The sequence below is a fragment of the Myiozetetes cayanensis genome, unplaced genomic scaffold, assembly GCF_022539395.1.
Source record: "Myiozetetes cayanensis isolate MyiCay16 unplaced genomic scaffold, myiCay2020 scf12, whole genome shotgun sequence".
Lineage (NCBI taxonomy): Eukaryota > Metazoa > Chordata > Aves > Passeriformes > Tyrannidae > Myiozetetes > Myiozetetes cayanensis.
Window position 1 is genome coordinate 15,078,999 of NW_026086826.1, and position 21,148 is coordinate 15,100,146.

The 21,148-nt window shown below is 39.5% G+C and overlaps 1 long non-coding RNA gene across 23 annotated transcripts in view; it reads right to left on the reverse strand.

The window, feature by feature from the left end:
- The window catches only part of LOC126635311 (uncharacterized), a 457,052-nt gene that overhangs the window by 120,092 nt on the left and 315,812 nt on the right, over positions 1-21,148 (reverse strand). For all 23 annotated transcript variants that reach the window (XR_007627642.1, XR_007627656.1, XR_007627649.1 and 20 more), the window contains one exon: positions 17,458-17,505. This is a non-coding gene — a long non-coding RNA (uncharacterized LOC126635311). The remainder of the gene's footprint in view (positions 1-17,457; positions 17,506-21,148) is intronic.

Genomic DNA, 21,148 nt, shown 5'->3' on the forward strand with positions numbered 1-21,148 from the left:
ACTCTGACAAGGTCAGGTGACAATAAGAGAGGTTCAGTTTAACACTGGTAAAGGAAATTTAATTAATCACAGAAACAAATTATTTCCCTCAACTTATTTGACCTGTCCTATTTTACTTCATTCATTATCTCTCCAGCTTTTTCCATCTTGACTTCAAACACTTTTAAGGATGCATCTTTACATTCTGTGCCTTTCTCTTGTCCAAGGCAAGGGAAGGAATAAGAGGATGAACTTGCCCTATGAGGTCACTCAGCAATTACTTTTTTTTGAAAACACTGCACTTTCTCTGATACCACCAACATAAAACTGAAGGTTGAATGAGCTTGATCAAAGAAGTTTTAGTAATCTTGGCAAATAATGACTTCTGTTGAGAAGAGTCCACAGCTACTTCTAATGTACTGTGACACGACAGCTCCTCATGCCCACCTGGCTGAGAGCTGTACAGACACACTCTCAGTCACACTAATGGATTTGGGAAGAATGCAGTGTAGATGACACTGACTTTACTGATTACATGACTTAACTCAGTTATATGCTCTATGGAGCAATAGAAAATGTCCAGTTTGGAACTACTAAGCATACTCCAAGTAAACATCATCATTTTAACTATGGAATTTGCAGCTTCTTCTCTTGTTTGGGAGAACAGGCTGGTCTAATTAGGAAGTAGGAAATGCAGAGGAAATGAGACAATGCTGTACCTTCCAGCAACTCCACTAGCCCTGAGAGCACTGTGACAGCAGTCCTAGTGGGTACAGGTGTGTACAGCAAGCCAGAGGTAGTTCCAATGAAGCTGCATATCCTGAGCCCAGTGTTCTGAATCATTTTCACGACAGAGACTCAAAGAAGCCCTCACTTGTTGGTTTACTGCAGTCACAAAAGAATCAGGCATCAGGGCACTTTTATAAATGCAGACTTAGCGAGTTCACTGAAACCAGCAAAGCAAACTAAGAAAACTTCACTGTGTAGTATGAAGTACTTCAAAGAAAGTGTTAAAATAAGTAGACTTTTTTTCCTCAAGTCTTCCCCTTTTTTACCAGACAGCACAGTTTCTTTCTGAGAATCCATGTCATCATTCAGCTGTTTCTTCTGGCAAAGCCAGAATCCAGAACACAATCTTCATGAAAGAGAAACCAATAAATTAGAGCTCTTTGTGAGCAATTTGCCGTTAGTTCTGTTCTCCCTGCCTATTAAGATTCTTTATTTGCTTCACCCTGAGATTTCTGCTGACAAGTCTATTCATTTACTACTAGCCTAGATAAAATGCTAATAAACAAAATGTCAAAAAATGTATTCATATGACTTTCCCCTTTTTGCTGGGCTTGTTTTTAAAGGGACCATAGAACTAAACATTAACATCTGGTGAAATTAGGATGCTTGTTCCCCCTGAAGACTAAGCTCTATTTCAGGCTGAAAACAACTTGTGAAAGAACTATCTGAAGTTTCTTTATTTCTCTGTTCTGTCAGGCATGCTTAAACAACCCTGGCACCCCACTAATTTCAGCAACTGTCCCACCTCCAATCAAAAGCAAGCAAGAATACTCATGTGGAAATACATTATACAAAGCTACACTTTCTACAGACTTTCTATGACATCTCACAGAAGTTTTACAGTGGGATTATAACATTTCATTAAGCTCCACAGATAGGTTGTCATTATTCTAACTTCAACAGAATCAAACAGAAAAACTCTCCAGAACACCTTCTTTTGCTCCCATATCAGTTTATGCTTTGTTATTTCCTTCCTCCCTCCCATTAGACTGGTGTGGAGCAATTATGCCCAAGTGTGCTCTTTGGTTGGGAATTCCCAAGGGAGTCCTCACCTTAGCAGATCTGTGCCGGTGAAGTTCAGATGTATGGATAGGTGGCATCCTGAAGTAACCACCCCTAAACAAAGACACAGCAAACAAAGTGTCCCTATGAATTAAAGAGTCCAAGAGTGAAAGCTGCAGGTGGTTGGCCATTGAGAACTAAGTGAGACAAGCTGTCATTGAGCTGGTCATAAAACACCTAAGTGGAGTGCCAAACTGAAAGGACTCCACAGGATACTCCTGTGTGTTTTCTCATTAATCTTGACCCTTTAGAAGTCCTGGAGTCTGTAATTTTCTTTGTGTAAGACTACTTGTTCAGCCTCTTTAAAAGAGTGTGCAGTCAAGATGCAAGATGGGAAGCAGTGATGAGTTGTAGGCAGGATATTTCTTCTTTCCTTGCTCCCCAGCTCCTTTTAACCTGAAACATCTGATCCCCAACAACAGCTAAATGTTCTGTGGGGTTGGCAAGACACATATCTCCAGCCAAAGCTGTCACTTGTCCTAATCCAATTTGCTAGACATTTTCAGAATGAGATGGATGGGAAACACAGCCTTGCATGCTTTCACATGTGGAGGCAGTGCTCCAGTGAGAGTGACTGAATATTTTATTTTTGGAGTGTGTTTTGTGAACCATTCAGGTGAGAGAAAGAAAAAGCAGCCCTGAACATTTCCATCTTGCTTGGACCTTAAATGAGACACTACCAAACAAAAAGGTAACCTCAGGGCACTTTTATACATTTAGTATAAAACAAAGATTAAAACAATTATATGGAAATTAGGGATAATATGAAACATTTGTCTTCTTCTCGGTCAAACTGTAACAGGGCCTAGTTCAACAAATAGCTTCACAGCTTGAGGCACATTGCATGCAAAATGGCAAAATGGCTTGGGTTGAGAGGACAGCCTGAGTGGCTCAGCTCTGTTAGATGTGTCTCAGACAGATCTACGTAAGAGCTCATGTTTCACCACACTATTAATGTTTGGTAGAAAAAAAAAAAGAAAAGTTTTTTCACAAGTTTTCACAACTACACAGATTAAAAGAATATAGACGCTGCCCTTATTCACCAGCTCAGAAAGCTAAAGAACCAGCATGGTGAAAATAATGGAGCTCTTCTCCCCCAACACTTTCCAGTTTTCTCCTCATTCCAGCCACAAAGGGCAGTGCCTAAATGATTCTGCTCTTTACAGAGCTTCAGAATCTGTTGTGATTTTCTCCTAGTTACCAGTGCCACATCAATGCAATTCATTTTTCTCCTAAAGGAAAGTATGTTTGATTAAGGAATCTTCTCTTTCTGAGAGATAAATCCTTTCACAGCAACAGGATTTACAACATTCTGGTTCTGAATCTTGCCCTCTCTATTCTGCTGGCAACAAGTGACAGCCTATTATTATTATAATCCAGAACATTTATCACTACATAAAAGTTAAATCTGGAAGCAACTTTGAAATTAAGTCCGAAACATCAAAACTATATGTGCCCTGGTTTTGGCTGAAGCAGAGTTAACTTTCATCTTAGTAGTTGGTACAGTGTTGTGATCTGAATTTAGTATGAGAATAGTGCTGACAAAACACTCATGTTTTAGTTATTACTGAGTCATGTTTACTCTAAATCAAGGATTTTTCAGTTTTCCATGCTCTACCAGCAAGCAAGTGCACAAAAAACTGGGTGGAAGCACAGCCTGGACAGGTGACCCAAACTGGCCAAAGGGATACTCCACACCAGAGAACGTCATGCCTAGTATACAAACTGTGAATAGTCATCCAGGAGTTGCTGATCACTGCTGGGGAACAGGTTGGGCATCTGTCAGCAAGTGGTGAGCAATTATACTGTGCACTTGTTTCCCTGGAGTTTTATTCTTCTCTCTCTCTCTCCCTTTCACTACAATTATTATAATCATTATTATTATATTTTATTTTGTTTCAACTATTAAACTGTTCTTATCTCAACCCACAAGGTTTAAATGTGGGGTTTTTTTTATCCAATTCTCCTCCCCACCAGGGTGGGAGGGTGGGGACTGAGCAAGTGTCTGTGTGATACTTAGTTGCCAGTTGGGGTTCAACCATGACAATATACTATTCTTGGTGGGAAAGGCTCTCTCCAAACAGATGAAGTTGTAGGGAAGAAGAGAGCAAGAATGCAGAAGGGACAAATTCAGAGCAGCCTCGATGTTACAACACAACAGTAATGGGAGTTGAGGGAGGGAGGGGGGATAATCAGTAGCTGGAAGAAATCACCAAATTCATGTTACCCTTAAATTTGATAAATATTCACCTAACCTGTTACTATCAGTAGCTTTTCTTTTGGGAATGGTTTGGTACAGCAGCTGGAGATAAAAACATTGATTTAATTTTCATACTTTCAAAAATGTAAATAGAAGAATCTTTCTGCTTTTAGTCACAAAAACTTAGAGAGCCTGTGAATTATTGAGTTACAACACCCTTTGAGGTATATTAAAAACACAAGGTTTTCATTACTGCCAAATACTACTTATCTCTAAGAAACTTACTACTTAATGACAGGGGTTGTTTTTAATGATTGTGGGTTTTTTTTAAACAACAATGATTTTTATGATTATAAATAAAATGTTAAAGTTAATTCAAATAATAGAGCAATTTACCTTCACAAAGGTAAGATAATGTTACTGTATTTTTTTTCGCATTGAATATTACTGCCACAGTCTTCTTGTTGTTAATGGATACACTTGGAGTATGGCAATATTACTCAAGTAAGCCTGTACCACAGTTTGTCCCACAGTTACATGTGATTTACCCTATTAAAGAATCAAGAAGTCCTTTTCCACCCATTTTTACAAATGTTTTGAGTATAAGAATTCATCAGGATTTAGGAGATTAAGAAATCACTGTCCACTAAAAAAGATCTGCAGAAATTTTCATTAGTTCTTTTATGAGTTGGCAGCAAATACTCTAGCTGTGAACTTTTATGAAGCTATAAATATAAAGGACCTTCTGATACTGGTATGATGATAATTCTAAATTTCCTCTTTGCAGCTGCAGTTGATCCCTTGTATTTGGTAAAATAAAACCACCTCTCTTTTTGTAATTTAACTGAGAAAGTTAGCTCAACTACTGTATTGACTTTGAGCACTCTGAGTGTAAGTTCATGAATTAAACCCACATGGCAACACAACCCCCCATCCCCACCTTTCCCTTAAGGTGACTATAAAATGTCAGTAGAAAGCCAAGCTGTTTATTTTACTTAGCATTTGATTTTGTAAGTAAACGGGTTTCTAGTGAGGCATATCTTTGTAACCAGCTCCCTGACGTCACTAACTCTTATTAAACTATGGCATAAATATTAAATCAATCATTATATGTTTAAGCTTAATACTAATGGCATTACAAGAACATGCAGGTAAGTAACAAACTTGTTGGCAACCTAGTCCCTTAAAGACTAGGATGTTTGATCATGAGGGAAAAAAGCCCCATCCTTTGCTCTTGACAGCTTTTTACAAAAACGGATTTCCCAGGGGATTTATCTTTTGGGAATAAAAATTAAGGAGGAATTTTGTCTACATATGCCAGAATCTCTGTAGTGAACCACATTCTTAAGTTACTCTGATAGTTTTGTGCCACTCTAGATTTGTTGAGATACTGTCAATACGTTTCATTAATTGCCTAATAAACAAGAAAGACTAATTTTTCTCTCACTGTTCTGAGAGAAGGGCATAATGTGAGGCAGAAACTCATTCCCTTGGCTTCCGAGTCCCTAAACAAATACTAGAGCAGCAAAAAAGCAGTCCAGAATAAAAGCCATCCAGCAAGAGAAACAGGTATGCTGGCCTGCAGTTTCTGTAGTAACAGCACAATACTTGCTTTTGCTTGCTTGGTTTCCTAGACTTCTCAGGAGCTTGACCCAAAAGAAGGTAAAGTAACCAGGCTGCCCAGACACCTGCCAAAACTCACTGCAAGTTCAGCTGCACCTGCTTGTACCTGTCCCAAGGCAAACTGATTATCAGCTTAACCAATGGAAAGTTACCAATCATGCAAAAGAAGAAATCTACAATTAGACACCCACAAGAAGCGGGATGTGATATCATTATGCAGCGACGCTGCTTGGGATTATGAAATAAGGTCAGCAAGCAAACTCTGCAGAGCACATACTTACAGGACTGGACTAATGATGGCCTGTGCTCTAAATCTGAAGAGCTTGGCTAGAGTCCTGCACTCAACAATGTATTTCAGAGCTGAAATAGCTGCTGCGAGCACCTGTTATTCGTGTCCACTGATGGGAAACCTCCAGAATCCTATATGTCCTTTGCCTCCATATATGGCACATTTTCCTATGATACATCTGAGCAGTGCGGTGTGTTCACTGATATAACTAAAAAGGGACAGTAAACAGCTATTAGCCCTGTTTTTTTCCAGTATTATTCTGTAGTGATCTGAAAAGTTCAGCCTTGCAATTTAAAATGTAAAGTAAGTTTCAAAAGCAACTGTAAGTAGCTTCAGCAATGAGAACAGAGGGTCTCTGCTCCTCTTTTTATGGCTCTATTTTACAAAGCAGAGCACAAAAATGAAACATTGAAGAGTCTTATTTTCTATCACTTTAATAATTGAGAAATGGATCTCATCTCATGTACACAATTTTTCACAGAATCATTTAGGTTGGAAAAGACCTCTGAGGTCGTCAAGTCCAACCACTGACTGAACAACACCTTGTCAACCAGAGCACGGTAGTAAATGCTACATCAAGTAATTTCTTGAGTGCCTCCAGGGATGGTGACTCCACCATCTCCCTGGGCAGTCCATTCCAGTGTTTAAACAACCCTTTCTGTGGAGAAATTCCTTCTGATGTCCAACCTGAACCTCTTCTGGTACAGTTTGAGGTAATTTCCTCTCGTCCTGACACTTATTACCTGGGACAAGGGGCCATCCCCCCACTTCACTACAACCTCCTTTCAGGTACTACCAGAGAGCAATGAGGTCCCCCTGAGCCTCCTCCAGGCTAAACACCCCCAGCTCCCTCAGCCTCTACTCATAGAACTTGTGCTCCAGATGCTTCACCAGCTCTGTTGACCTTTTCTGGACATGCTCCAGCACCTCAATGTCCTTGAGTGTGAGGGACCAGAACTGGATACAAAACTCAAGGTGTGGCCTCACCAGTGCCAAGCATAGGGCAACAATCACTTCCCTAGCCCTGCTGGCCACAGTATTCTTGATACAAGTCAGGATGCCATTGGCCTTCCTCAATTTCAAGTTTCCTTTGGAAAAAGTGCCTAAAAACTCTCAACAGGTGACTGTAATTAAAAATAGGGTCACATCTAAGGAAAGTAATTCAGGTGCACAGGTGCCTCCATTTGTCTCCTTTACAGTGTTAGCCATGTAAAGTTCAAGAAGTGCACCAATATAACTTAGAAACCTAATTAGGCCATTAGAAGTAAACTCCATTAAAAACCACCCTTCAGCTTTAACGATAAACTGCAGCCATTTCAAATTTAATACTCTACTAGCAAGTAATACTGCCATTGAATAATTCAGCATTCTGTAACATAAGGCAGGATGAGAGGAATAAGAAAGTGTGATTGCTATTTTCATTATGATGTGCCTTTTTGGGAGGCATAGTATAAACCTCATATCACTGACACTAATTATTTTGGCATCTTATTGGCAGTCACAATTAGACAAAATGTAGAAATTTCTAAGTGCAAAACAAGTTCTTGGCTAGATTTCTTCAGCCCAATATACTTCAGACTTATATTTATGGCTAAATTGAAGCAGGATGTCAAATCTGGGTCCCTTAGAACAAAATCTTAATAATTAACTGGCAAAACTGAACATGATCGTTTCTGACACACCTACACTGGTAATTATTGCTTTGAGGCCATTTACTAATGAAATTAATGTATTCATTGCCCTAACAAATTAGCATAACTCATACATAATGCCCCACATTTCAAGACCTTCCTAGAAAAACAACACTTAATACCGCAGAATGAAATGGCAAGGGCATTGCATGGAGACAGAATTCGCTGAATTACTACACGTTAAAACCACAATGGCTAAGTGTTAGTTATAAAGCAAAATGTAAACACAATGTGGGTATTGAAACCATTAATAGTGTAGTCAAGAGTATACAATCGATGATTATCTTTGCACTTCAAATAAGCACCTATTACAATAGCAGCAACCATGGAATGTAATTAACTGGCTACTTTTAGAGATATGAAGTATGAAAAGGAGGCAGTGCTGAAGCAGTTTCTTCTTCCTTCTCAAATTCATAATAAATACAGTGTGGCTACTGTGCTTTTTCACCCATCTTTCCATTCAGATTAATTCAGTGCCTGGAAGTGGCTGCAGCAGCCATAGGGTCCAGCAACAGTGAAAGGCGGGATTAAATGCATTACCTTTGGAAATGACGAAAACACGAGCACCGACCTACTGCCATGTTTAATTGGTAAGACTCTCTCAGCTATTCCCTGAGTTGTCTATCTCATCATGCAGAACAGAGGTCAGGGAAGCAAACCACCCCGCAGTCCTGGTTCCATGGAGGGCAGGGGTGGAAAGCACATCTGCTGTGATGGCTCACCTGGCAGGCTGGGGGCTGCACTGAGACCCCCAGGCAACAGACCTAACATGCACTGCCACTTACAGACCCCTCGTAACCTGTGACTCGCAGAGTGTTGGTATGAGGCAGATGACACATGAGGAACCATTGCTTCTGAGCATGAACAGGCTCTTTACAGACTTCAAATTATGAACGTACTTGGAAGGAGAAGATGGGGGCAAAATTACAGTGGGTTTGCAGAAAGCCTTCTATATTCTGCATTGCTCAGAATTCACTCACTCCTGGCTCCATCGGGGGTGGGGAACTGAAAGCTCAGGTTAACTTGACCAGGTCTTTCTTCCACACAACTGAGGAGCCAGGCCCTAATGCCAGTCACAGCAAGGTAACTTTGCTTGTGTTCTCTATAACTGTTTAAATGTAATTTCCTCCTGAAAAGCATCAAACATGAGCATATTCTTGTGCCACCCTCTTCTCCCCTCCTACAGAAGCATAAATGCAAAAACAAGAGTTCCTCAGCAGATCATCAATTGCATCAAAACCCATCACTACAAAGGAAAGCAAAAAAAGCAAGAAGTTTTCTTGGAACCCCATCCATATGTGTTTGGGTCCTGCCCACAAGCATAAGGTTTTACATTTTTATTAATATTCTTTTTCTACTCAATGTAATTTGGATTCTCTCATTATCCATACGAAAGTCTGATCTTTTTCAAACCTCTTAAGTTCTCTGCTCTCATGATATCTTATGCCAATGAGTTCTATATGTCAATTATAAGATGCATGAAATTTCATTTGACCAGTTCTCTATTTCTTGCTTTTCAAGTCATTCCCTTTCCTCTCCCAAACAATTATCTCTTTTTCCAAGTTTCTCATTTTGCAACTTTCACCACTTTGAATTAAAAATCCAAGTCTTCATTTTACTATGTCTAAGTTTGTTATGTTTCTAACTTTAAAAGAAATAATGAAAAATATAAAATAGAAAATGATCAGAACACAAGAGGAGAGATTTTTCTAGTCCATTGAATTTGCTTTGGACACTAAAAATGTCCCAAAAGCACATTTTAGAATGTTTAAAGAGTCCAGCAGTAAATTCCCAGTGCTGAATCACAAAGGTTATTGTGCTCTCTCACAAAGACATGAAACCTAATTATACTGGGGCTACTATTACTATGTATAGACAGATACCTTGAAGCAATTAATGTATGACTGAGAGCTCTCCATTTGTGCTTGTCTGAAGAACTAGCTGATCTTCAGCCTAATCATCTGAATTGTCAAGAAACTGCTTCTTTGAACTTTGGCCTGTTGCCATTCAGAACCATTTTATAAATGGGTAAAGGCTACTCCTCACAACCACACAGGGAGGGAACAATTTTCCTTTACTCTAACCCCTCTTCACAATCAAGCAGTAGGTCTCTATGTATTTCTGTCTGTTATCATCAACATCATTTCACTGAGCAGACAACAAGTAGTATAAACCCAACGTTTTTGTTTTGTTTTTTAAATTTTCTTCTGATTTAAAAATAACCAGAGAACTTACAGAAAGTTTAGATATTGCTAAAATATTTAACAACACGGCACTAGAAGAACAGCAGTTTCAGTCAAGTTATTGTATATCCTTTCAATGAGAAATATTAGCTGGTTGGACTGCAGAAACCTACATCCCATCCTCATGGCTAGTCTGTTCTACATAATTTACAGCCACATACTGAAATACTCCTGCATCTGATCTACTCTGTCCAGCTAATAATTAGGTACTTCCAAACAGCATTAGTATCAACTGTTTGAGCCAAACTTACGTTGTGAAGGTCAGTCCTCTTCCATCCCCAGGCAGCTAGTTACCTGCTTTTGACTTTAGGTCTCTCACTGTTACATAGGTTTTATTTTTGGCAGCATGCCTACTTTTAGTTAATCCCTTTGTCTGACATGTTGTTACTTCCCTCAAATATGCCTCTGCAATCTTTCTTCCTCCAGGTCAGCTGTAATTTCTGTCCAATCATTTACTACTGGATACAAAGTTACCTTTGTATTGCTGACATTCCTAGCAGATGTCTTTGTCTGACCCAAGAGCTCCTCACCACCTGTCGCCTTGCTTCCAGGTTTGGCTATAAATAATCCTCCCCTTGCTGGTTTGACTATAAATAATCCCCTCCTCACCCTGTTGGGTTTTGGAGTCACCTGGTTCCAATTTAGGCAAGGTGGAGCTTCCCTTTCCTTTCCAGAGTTACAGTCCCCTCTCTTCATCATGTTACCCTCATAGAAATCCTATCGCTGCATGAACCCACGAGTATAATAGAAATATATCAGTAAGTCCCTAAATCATATCTTTTGCCTGTTCATCCACATTTTCATTCTAGCACCTCTCACATCTACATCTCAAAGTTACAGTACCAGCAGGTACAAGAGACACCGGGCTGTGCTTATGATCAAGTTGACCTCTGCTTGCCTTGCTTCCCACAGGAGGGCCAACATGCCTACCTCATGGACAAGTCCCACAAGGCAACCTCAGCTGCCTGCCTTGCACATAGGACTGTACTTGTGGACAGGGCAGGTCACAGGGCTGTGGCTCTCACCAGCCCCCACCTGTTCTAGCGCACATGGTATCTGTATGTGCCACAGTCAGCACCTGGACATGAAGGCAGATGGAACCCTTCTTCCAGAGGACCCCAATATCACCTTCCTGAGACTGCCTGAAGCAGGGAATGTTGAGGACGTCTAAACAACGTGGGTAGGCATCCATGACCTCATGAGCTCTCTGGTTTACAGGCTTCTCCCAGCACAAGTGCTCTGCAGTTTTGCTCAATGAGCTGCAATTAGATCCTGACAAACACCTGTCTGAGTTGTCCAGAAATTGTTCCCCTGAAGCTCATGTATGTGCTGCTCAAGGAAACTGGTTTCTCTTCAGCACTCTTCATATAAGACCTGACATTTTAACACACACTTTGCACACTTCAGAAGCAAAGAAAATCATCAAACTCATCACAGTACTTTGGTAGTGAACTGTACTGAGGGACATGATGCCTTGGTGTAAATTTACTTGTTTGCTTTTTTTTTTTAAAGATAAGACAGAGCAATGCTTCAATCAGACTAGGGTGGCTAGTGTAAAACTGAGAGGAAGTCAGTCCATATAGCAGCAGCCAGGATTTAAGAGGCTGCCTACTGACAGTTCCTATAGGAAGAAAAGAGAGGGGAAAAACAAACAAGGAACACCCCACTCTCATAAAAAAAACCCCAAAAAAACCAAACAAAAAACCAAAACAAACAAACAAAAAAAACACCCAACAAACTACTTCTCATGGTTTTGGCTCAAGACTGTCCTACAGAGGATGAGGCAGAAAACAGGCAGCACTACAATTTGACTTGAGAAATATGCTGTGTTTATGGCATCCTCAGGAAAAGCAATGATTGCCGCAGTAGTAGTAGGCCACCTGCAGCAAGATAAGCAATAAGTGAGAATTAAAGAAGAAAGAAAATGCTGACTGATTTTCTCAAAGACATTAAAGACTTGACTGGAGCCAGAAAACAAGTGATGGATTTGCTAGGGTGCGTCTTTCTCACATCTTCAGTAAAAATTTAGAGGCAAAGCAGAGATTAAAGAATGACTGAGACTGTGGAAAAGAGCTGGTGAGAGAAAGCATGGTAAAATCTTGAGAAGATACAGATGTCTGTATTCACTCAATGGCATTCTGCCCCTTTACATGCAGTGAAGACCTGTATTTAGTGGCATGTATTATCCAACCCAGACAGAGGCATTGTGTGACAGGGGTTAACGTGTAGAGTTCCAAAGGGGGCAGTGATGTCCCTACATGCAACTGGAGGCACTAATGCTGCAGAGCTGGAGGAACTCTGTGTGACCTTAAAGGCTGTACACACAAGTCTTGCCTGCAAAACCCGTGAGAACTTTTCCTGCTATGATTATAAACTTAGTACTAAGTTAGACTCTCACAGAGTTATATAATCCTATGTAGTAGTTAATGAAGTGCTGGATGTAAGAAAAATAACTGTAATGTTATTTTGCCCCTGGTACGCTTTGCCTTATAAGGATTAAACCTAGAGCTAATTCACTTGTGTTTTGTGATCTCTATCGTGCTGCAATAATACTACTTAGCACTTTATAGCACTTCTCACTTATAAAAAGTGCTTTATAAACATTATCTAATTATTAATCTTCAAAACAGTCCTGTGATATAGGTATACCAGTCAATTTAATGTTCTTTTTTAATAAACTACTAGCACTTTAGTAAATTGAAAAGTATATAACACATTAAATTCACTTAAGAGAAATAAAAGGTAGTGAACAAATCGCAATTCTCCCTTCAGCATCCTAGGTGGACAACACCCATAGCAAACTGTCAGTGATCACAACCTCTGAGGTCCACAGAGGACAGTCTACATTAGCAAATACTTTTTTCAGATGAATAACGGGAACAAAGAGGAACTCTACCAAAACAACGCAGTCCCTTGATCAAGACCACTAAGTTCTATACAAGCAAAACATAGTAGTCCCTACTCTACAATATTTGGGATCTAGGTATACAACAAGGGACAAGAGGTGGGGAACGGGAGGAAATCAGTACAGTTAGGCAGTAATCATCACTGTTCATACTTTATCTGCCTATGCAAATACATGCAGAGCCATTTTATGACAGTATGCTCACTATCTCAGTACTCCATAGTTCTCTCCGGTGACACACCTCAAACTTCAGTGTTTGTGATCAGACAGGACAAGAGTTTGGCATTCGGTTAAACACATCATGCAACTAATCCCATATCAGCTACTGTGAAGAAAATTAACTCTATACCAGCCAAACCCAGTATATTTACATAATCACAAACTGAGTTTTCCTCAAGGTCACTGTTTTATGCAGTGTATGGCAGGGACTTGTCTGTGAGATGACTCAGTGCAGGGCAGAAGGCTGCTGCCTGAGGATGAGAAGGGCTGTCCCATGCATTGTTGACATTCAGACTTACGTAATGAGTGAGGAATGCAGGAAGAAAGGAAAAAAAAAAAAGAGTCTCCTACCTAAGGTAGTTCCAAAGTCACCCCAAGGAGTTTGGAGTCTGCATCTGTTTTTGTCATAAGACAGTCTATGAGATACAGGACAAATTTCTTAAAACCAAGCTTTTCACACAAGGTCATCTATCAACTAAATGTTCCTCATGTGCTCCATGCCCAGCTTGAAACTTGGGGTCTGCCTTGTTCAAGTGCTGATCACCAGGAGTGCAGCTGAAGTTAAAGGGAGCTGTGCTTTCAGCTTACTACCCAACCTTCAATATTCTGGAAAAGATAGGAGCAGGATGCCTCAAACTGGATTCCCAAATTAGGAGGTACTTTCAACCTTGATTTACTGTGTCCCAGTCTCCACCTGTCAAATGAGGACAATAATTCCTCCTCTTTTCACCAGGGTGTTGTGAAAATAACTTCATTAATGGCTTCTGAAGCACTGTAGTGTTGAGTGCTATGCAGAAACCTGAGAGGAAATTAATAATTCTGTCTCTGGAGCAAGTTTTGAAAAGCATGCAGTAAAAAGGCCCTGAAGGCACACACTTAACCAAAGAGCAAAAAAATAAAATACTGGATTTGAAGTACTTGAACAAAATATTTGAACTGCTCATTGAATTATACTTGCATTATCCAGCAGATTTCATCCTGATTTTAAACTCTCAACTCCTAATCTCAGTTTTTATTTATAAATTACCATGTTTCTAAAAATTCATAGCTATCCAGCTCTGAACACCATAGCATGGAATCCTACTGATAAGCCTGTGGCTCAACAGCATCACTAGCAATATTTAGAGTCACTGTACAGATCTCTATCATTTCAGCTCATGGAATAAGGCAACAATAGCATCTCTCTCAACAGGAACCTTCAAGGAAAGAAGATCCCATTTTGACAGAAGATTTTGATGATATAGTAAAATAACAAAAGAAAGATGCAATTGAGGAGGAGAAAAAATGCTCAAAATTTTATACAGAGCAATACATATTCACTTCCTTTTCAGAAACAGCCAAATAATGTTGATTATAGTCTTTCCAAATGTTTTGCCCCAGGAGGAAGCCTAAAATGGAAATTATCAATCCAAACGGTTACAGTTTGTGAAGAAATTAATTTAAAAAATCCTGTTTACAGCAATTTATAAGTGAGGATTTTCAGGCAATCCTGATGACAGTCAATATTCTCTGCCCTACCTACAATACACATGCATACACTGTTCTACACAGTGTTTTGCTTGCTGTGCAACTTGTTTTAATTCTCTCCCAGCACATCATCTTCAGTGCTGAGGGGGTTTTACTTTTATTTTTATTATATACCCCCCTAGTTGTTTCTTCTATGGAAGAATAGTATTCCTTAGCTTCCCTTAATATATACAGATGACTAATCACTGTGGCACCCAGGAAAGACATGTCAGGTAAAGTAAACATTCTGAAAAGAATGGACCCTTGAGCTATCCCTGCCAAACACTCTTACCTGGAACTGTCACAATGATTGTGGTGAGACCAAAGAAGGAGCCTTTGATGACTGAGGAGTTCCTGGTGAGGAGAAAAAAGCCTACTGCCAGTCAGTCTAAAGCAGAGCCATTTAACAGAAGTGATAGAACCAGAGGGCTGACTTTCCTGACTATAACACTGAGGCTATCAAATGCATTTTTAAAAATGTGAGGGAGAGAAAACTATTGTCTGCTTTACTCCCACTTGTCCAATGTGCTGAAAGAGGACAAATGCAACGGCTGTTTTTTGGCTGAACAGCATTATGCTGGTATCGTTTACAAGGGGTCAAAGCAAAACTAGAACTGCAGCTCCCACAATATCAACATAGAAAAAAGGACATCCAGTGCCCCACATCCCTTCTAAATCCAGTCTTTATAAAAAACAAGTGTGCAGAACAGTGTTTTATGTTTAAGATTCTCAGGGGAAAAAAGGTCCTGAATATATAATGTTACTCCCAACATGCAAAAGGGTGCAACCTTTTTTAGGTGTTCTGAAACAATCTGTTTTAGGTGTGCTATGGCACAAATTACTTCTTCTTTTAAGTTTTTAAGAACTATCCTTGTGTGCATCACATCAAACTTTTTAAATCTCCTTCCTACCCTAATGTTGGCCACTCAGCCCATAAAGCAATTTTCCCCTCATTCTAAAGTAATGCTTGCAATATCTTCTCCTTACTTTCACTTTTTGTTCTTAGCTGCCAGTATTCTTAATTTACAGTGCTTCACCTGTATTTTGATACTAAGTCCAGTCATCTGAATGACAATTCTGATGCCCTGAAACCTGCCATACAAACCAGTGTGAGCAACAAAAGAGGACCCTGTCTGAACTGATGGATGTCTGAAGCCTAACAGATCAGATATAGCCAGCACGTAGTCTGTGACAGAGTTTAAGAGACAAACAGAGTCCCGACAGATTCAGGGGACTCACACTACATATGTGGCCCAGAGGCAGAGTAGGCAGCACAGAAGCAGCCTCAGGGACAGCAAATGCCCACAGATCTCTCCTACTTGAGAAACAGTCTCCTGTCCTGAATCTCATCTGTCAAAACACATGGTGTGACTCTTGGGGATAGTTCTGTGCAGGGCTAAGAGTTGAGACTCAATGATCCTTGTGGGTGCCTTGAAACTCAGCAAATTCTGTGATTCTGTGAAAACTGAACTCCATTCTGTCACCAACAGATGACAGGTAGAGAACAAAAGAACCCTAAGCAAAATATGTGGGATAGCAGAGAGTCCACTTCCATGGCTGGAAAACCAAATTCACAGCACTGAGCCCCTTCACAACCTGTCCACAATACTATAGTTCTATATTAAATACTATACCTCAGACAAGAAGTAACTGATGTCCCAGCAGTGGGCTTAAAACTCCTACTTTGTCAGGGCAAAGTAAAAACAACAACAACAACAACAAAAAGCACAACTTAAAATGGACAGATATTTTGTCCTCTTGACACAATTCCTTACAAAAGCTCTTCATCCACAGTGGGTTCCTTGGTACCAGGCAACTGATATCTCCCTTTTCCAGATGCATTCTCAAATACCTTGTGCTATAGACAGTAATGCTTTGTTGGTCTTCACAGGCATCTGTGGAACACAGCTGGGAGCTGCATATGCAGAAATGCCTGTGCTGGAGCTGAAAAGAGCAAACCCACTTCAAAGCAGCAATGGAGAAAGTCAGAAATTGGCCAGACAAGAAGGATGATGTGAGAAAAGGGAAAAGATAATGGGAGCTGTGGTTTGCATGTGACACTCATAAGAGAATTAATACACATAATTAGGAGAAGCTAAGTAACAGGGTCCTCCCAGGTGGGCTGCATCTGACTGAGGTCAGTGGAAGCTCCTTGGAGCACAGAGTCCAGTATGAATTGTCAATAATTTATTCTGATATTAAAATACTCCTAATCTGATAATATGCTGTTGTCAAGAATCAGTGAGAGGGAAAACTCTCAGGCAATATTTATCAATTCAGTTTTGTTGTTTCATTTAAAGTCAAACTTATGGTATGATCAGCTACTTATTTCTTCACAGACACACCTCCAAAGTACATAACTCTGTAACATACTTCAGAAAAGTATTTTCTATTACACAATAAAGAGAAATGCAAGCTCTTTCCTTTACTTTTCAAGCAATTTTCCTCATTACTCCCAGATCAGAGGAACAACCCCTTTCAAATAATGTAATAAATCCACCCCCTTATTTTTTCTCACAGCAGGAGAAGAAAACATCTTTTACACTTCTCTATGGCAGGAGACAACTGACTGGGTATTGGAGGAGTGTACATGTCTACAGAAGAGAGAAGGGAATTCTGTAGCTGAGGAAGCAACTGTAGCTGAGGAAGCAACAGCTTGAACTCCATATGGCATGTGAGGATGACTTAAAGACCTGGAAGTCTGTGTTTCAATGAAGAGATTCAAGAGAGGGCTGATATGGAAAAAAGGACTCATTTCTCTAATATGGTTTCATGTCTTGGAAGTGGTCTGTCAACGTTAGAATGACATACAGTTACATGCTGTATACTCCGTATTTCTCATTTTCCTAGCAGTTCTAGAGCACCAGACCTCGCTCTCCTGATCTGCAGATTGGTAATTTCACATCAATAAATACTGTCAAAAACGACATATAATCAGTTGTGTGTCTTACCTGTGCTGCAAATACACTTCTTATCAGATTATCTCCCGTTTGAGAACACTAGAAGAAACACACAGAAACAAAACAGATAGTTAGTAATTAAACTTATTTAAATAATATCTTGTCCAGCAAAGTACACATAAAATCTTCTAGTATCAGCCTCCTAGTAGGACTCAGGAATAGCAAGGACAGACCTGTAATGAAAAATTAATGTCTTAGCACACTGAAATCTGTTTCATGTGCGAAAATTGGCACCTTTCTCCTATTTACAGTTTTCATATTATACAAACACTTATATAATGTGAGTCAATGAGGTACAGAAAGATAAGCTTCAAATGCATTCTGGACAATCAGCATAAACTAGAGCTCAGGATCCCTGGGCCTCCCTAAGCCTTTGGAAACAATCAACATTTATGGTGTTCAGCCATTGCCTCAAGGGACATACCCACAGTTTCAGTGAGATAATGCACTCAGTGTGTCATGACTTTTTGAAGAAAAAGTACAACCTGCAAAAGCCTGCCCTTCATAAACCAGCTTTCAATAAGATGATTATCAAATCCAAATTCTACAACATGCAGACCTCAAGTGTGCCCACGTTGCAGAGCTGGAAATAGAAAACCTGAGTCTTACTCAGAAGTTCATCCTGTTCAATTAAGTTTAAATGAGATTCAACAAAATACTAAAAATAAAAGTCCAACTACTAAAGGCAGAAAACTATTTTTAAAAAATTTTGAAGCTCTGCAGGACAGAGAAGGTTCACCAAAACTAAGACAACTTCAGCTGGTCTCAAACACAGCCTGAAGTAGTTTAACTACAGAGAGAAAGAGAAAGAGAAAGAGAAAGAGAAAGAGAAAGAGAAAGAGAAAGAGAAAGAGAAAGAGAAAGAGAAAGAGAAAGAGAAAGAGAAAGAGAGAGAGAAAGAGAGAGAGAGTGTGTACCAGACTCTTCTGAGAGGTGCACAAGTGACAGGATGGGAGATAATAGATAACAAGTTGCAATAAGGAATATTGCAATTAAATATTGTTAAAAGTAAAAAAAAACAAAACCAAAACATCATTAGGACAATAAAACACGAACATGTATGGCAGAGAGACTGTGCAAGATTCCTGCCACTGGAGATTTTCAAAACTTGACAGAAGCAGCCCTGAGGAACCTGATCCAAGCTGGCCTTGCTTTGAGCTGAGAGCTGGTACTGAAGAAAGTGCCTCACTTCTTGCTGACTCGGCTGAGGGCTCATAGCCTTCACCTGACTCGCCTAAGGGCTCATAGCCTTCACCTGACTCCAAGCTGGAGTAGAGCAGGACACTTCTTGTGGACAGAAGAGACTGAAATCACCTCTCCCATGAAGCAAGTGCAAATTTTAACCTGGAAGAACCTTGATGTTTTATTTTATGTATTGGAATTAATGGTGGCTCAAAATACGCTAATGAGTAATCAAATAACTGGTAAGTTTTCTGCAAAGAAAGCCTACACTTCTAGCAGGCAACCAGCCCCATCACGATGGCACCTTCCACCTGAGCCAGACTGTGAAACAAGCATGTCACAAGCTATTTCATAGATGTGTAAACTACTTACTGTAAAGACTTCCTTAAAATCCTGCAAAAAGTGAGATGTGGTACAGAATAAAGACAAATGCCCTGCTGTGCTTATTTGGTTTCCAAACAATACCCCACAGACTGGAAGAATGAGAGAGGCAGTTTAAGTTCATAGTAAGTGTGGTTCCACTGCAGAAATGTTGGAAACATCACATCATCTCAAATTCATTAAATCAATTGTCAGTTCCTGAATATTCACTACAGATTACTATCCAGGTGGCTTAGATTACCCATTTTTTGTCAGGAAGGGAAAGATTAGCTAATGTTTCCCCAGAAAATCTGGGGGCAGCCTTTGTGAAACACTTTGGGTTACTCAAGAAGGAAATGAACGCAGGTTTTGAAGGGTAACACTGAGGCACACACTGTTCACAGAAGGTGACTTGCCTGAGGTCTTGAAGGCTGAAATAAAAGCCAGTTCATACTTCAACTCCTAAATCAAAGGACTAGATCCCAATAGTAGGAATCCAGCCAACATAGTAACTCTGAAGAGAACATATTATCTTCTACAGGTTTTACATTTGCTTCTACAGGCAGCTCCAGAGACTGCTAAACACAGAAATCAAGCTAAAATGATCAAGCTTAATAGCAGATTGAAATTCGTAACAAAGTTTTGAATAAAAGATTACACTGAATAAAACACTAGAGTGGATTGCAGGAGAGATAACATAGGAATGAAATGAAGCCACTAAAGGTTTATGAAGCATCTCTGTTTCTCATTGTTCATGTCTTCTGTTACCTGACCTTCATATTGCAGAGTTTCAGAAATCAGCATTTTACACTATCCATATTTAAAACTAACCTGTAGAGAGTACTGTCAGTTTAAATAAGGGTTTGTGTTCTCTTGGTTTGTTTGGGGTTTTTTAAGTTGTGCCTTCTGTGATGTGCCCACCAATGATGAACCATGCCAGTCTTGGTTCTCAGTACCTCTGCCTCTTTCATCTCCATTGAGTCTTATATAAATACTCCTGGCTGGAACTGTAGGTAGTCAATATCTTGGGAAACATTTTTCCCTTACATCTTAGAATCCTATAATTTATAACATGAAATTTAAACCAACCTAAATTAGTAATTCAATCCCCATATTCCAATTTAATGAACTAGAGGTTTCATTGCTTTATTGTTTTGTGCCAGTGGACCAATTGCTTGGTTTACAGATGGAATGTACTTCTTTCTTAATAAATAAATGCATACAAAATAAAGGTATCCTCAATGCAATTATGCTGATGTCCCTCAGGAACCAGAATGCAATTATTTAAAATATTATTTTCTTAGATTACTCTCAAGAAAATAAGGAAAGAAATATGAAATTTGTGTCCTTTTAACTTAAACTCATTTCAAGAGCAGCAATAGTGATGCAGATAGTCCCCAGTGGCAACTGAGAAGCACTTAGCCAGAAAATTGTTATTGGATTACAGTTCTGGCTTCATAAAACGTGGCTAAAGATCATTTTAGACATCTATGGAATGACCCATTGTCATAACTGGTATGACAAACAAGTGACAAAGTTATTCTATTCAGCCATTTTGAGGATTTTTCAGATCACAACAGTAACTTGGGGCTGTATCAGCCTACACAGTTTTGATTCAATTATAAAAATAACTCACAATAAGAATAATTCTAGCATAAATAATTGAATCTCTCCTGGGGAAAAGAAAAATCCCCACAAACATGTGCATATACTTTCAAGTGTTCCTGATGTATAAAGAATTGTGAAGCGATAGGGTGATCAGAAGTCAATTCCGATAGAGAACTACCTTTCAGACTAACTGGTCTTCTTTATTAAAATAAACAAGATGAAAAGGGCACCAAAGGACACTGCATGATTTTTAACAATGCGCAAACTGAAACCACTTAGATACCACTAAGGTTCATACAATCCTTTTCATTTCACTTTACAGTCTTTTTCAAACAGATGATTTCCTGCATGAGAATCCTGCCTCCCGTATTTTAATCTGCTGATAAAAATACCAACTAATGTGACTACATATCATATGTACATGTGCATACTTAAATAAATGCAAACAAGAAATAAAACTCCTCACCCTTACATTTGAGGTCACCAGTGACCACTGGCAACACAGTAAAAGTCAGAACCCTAATAAAAAACG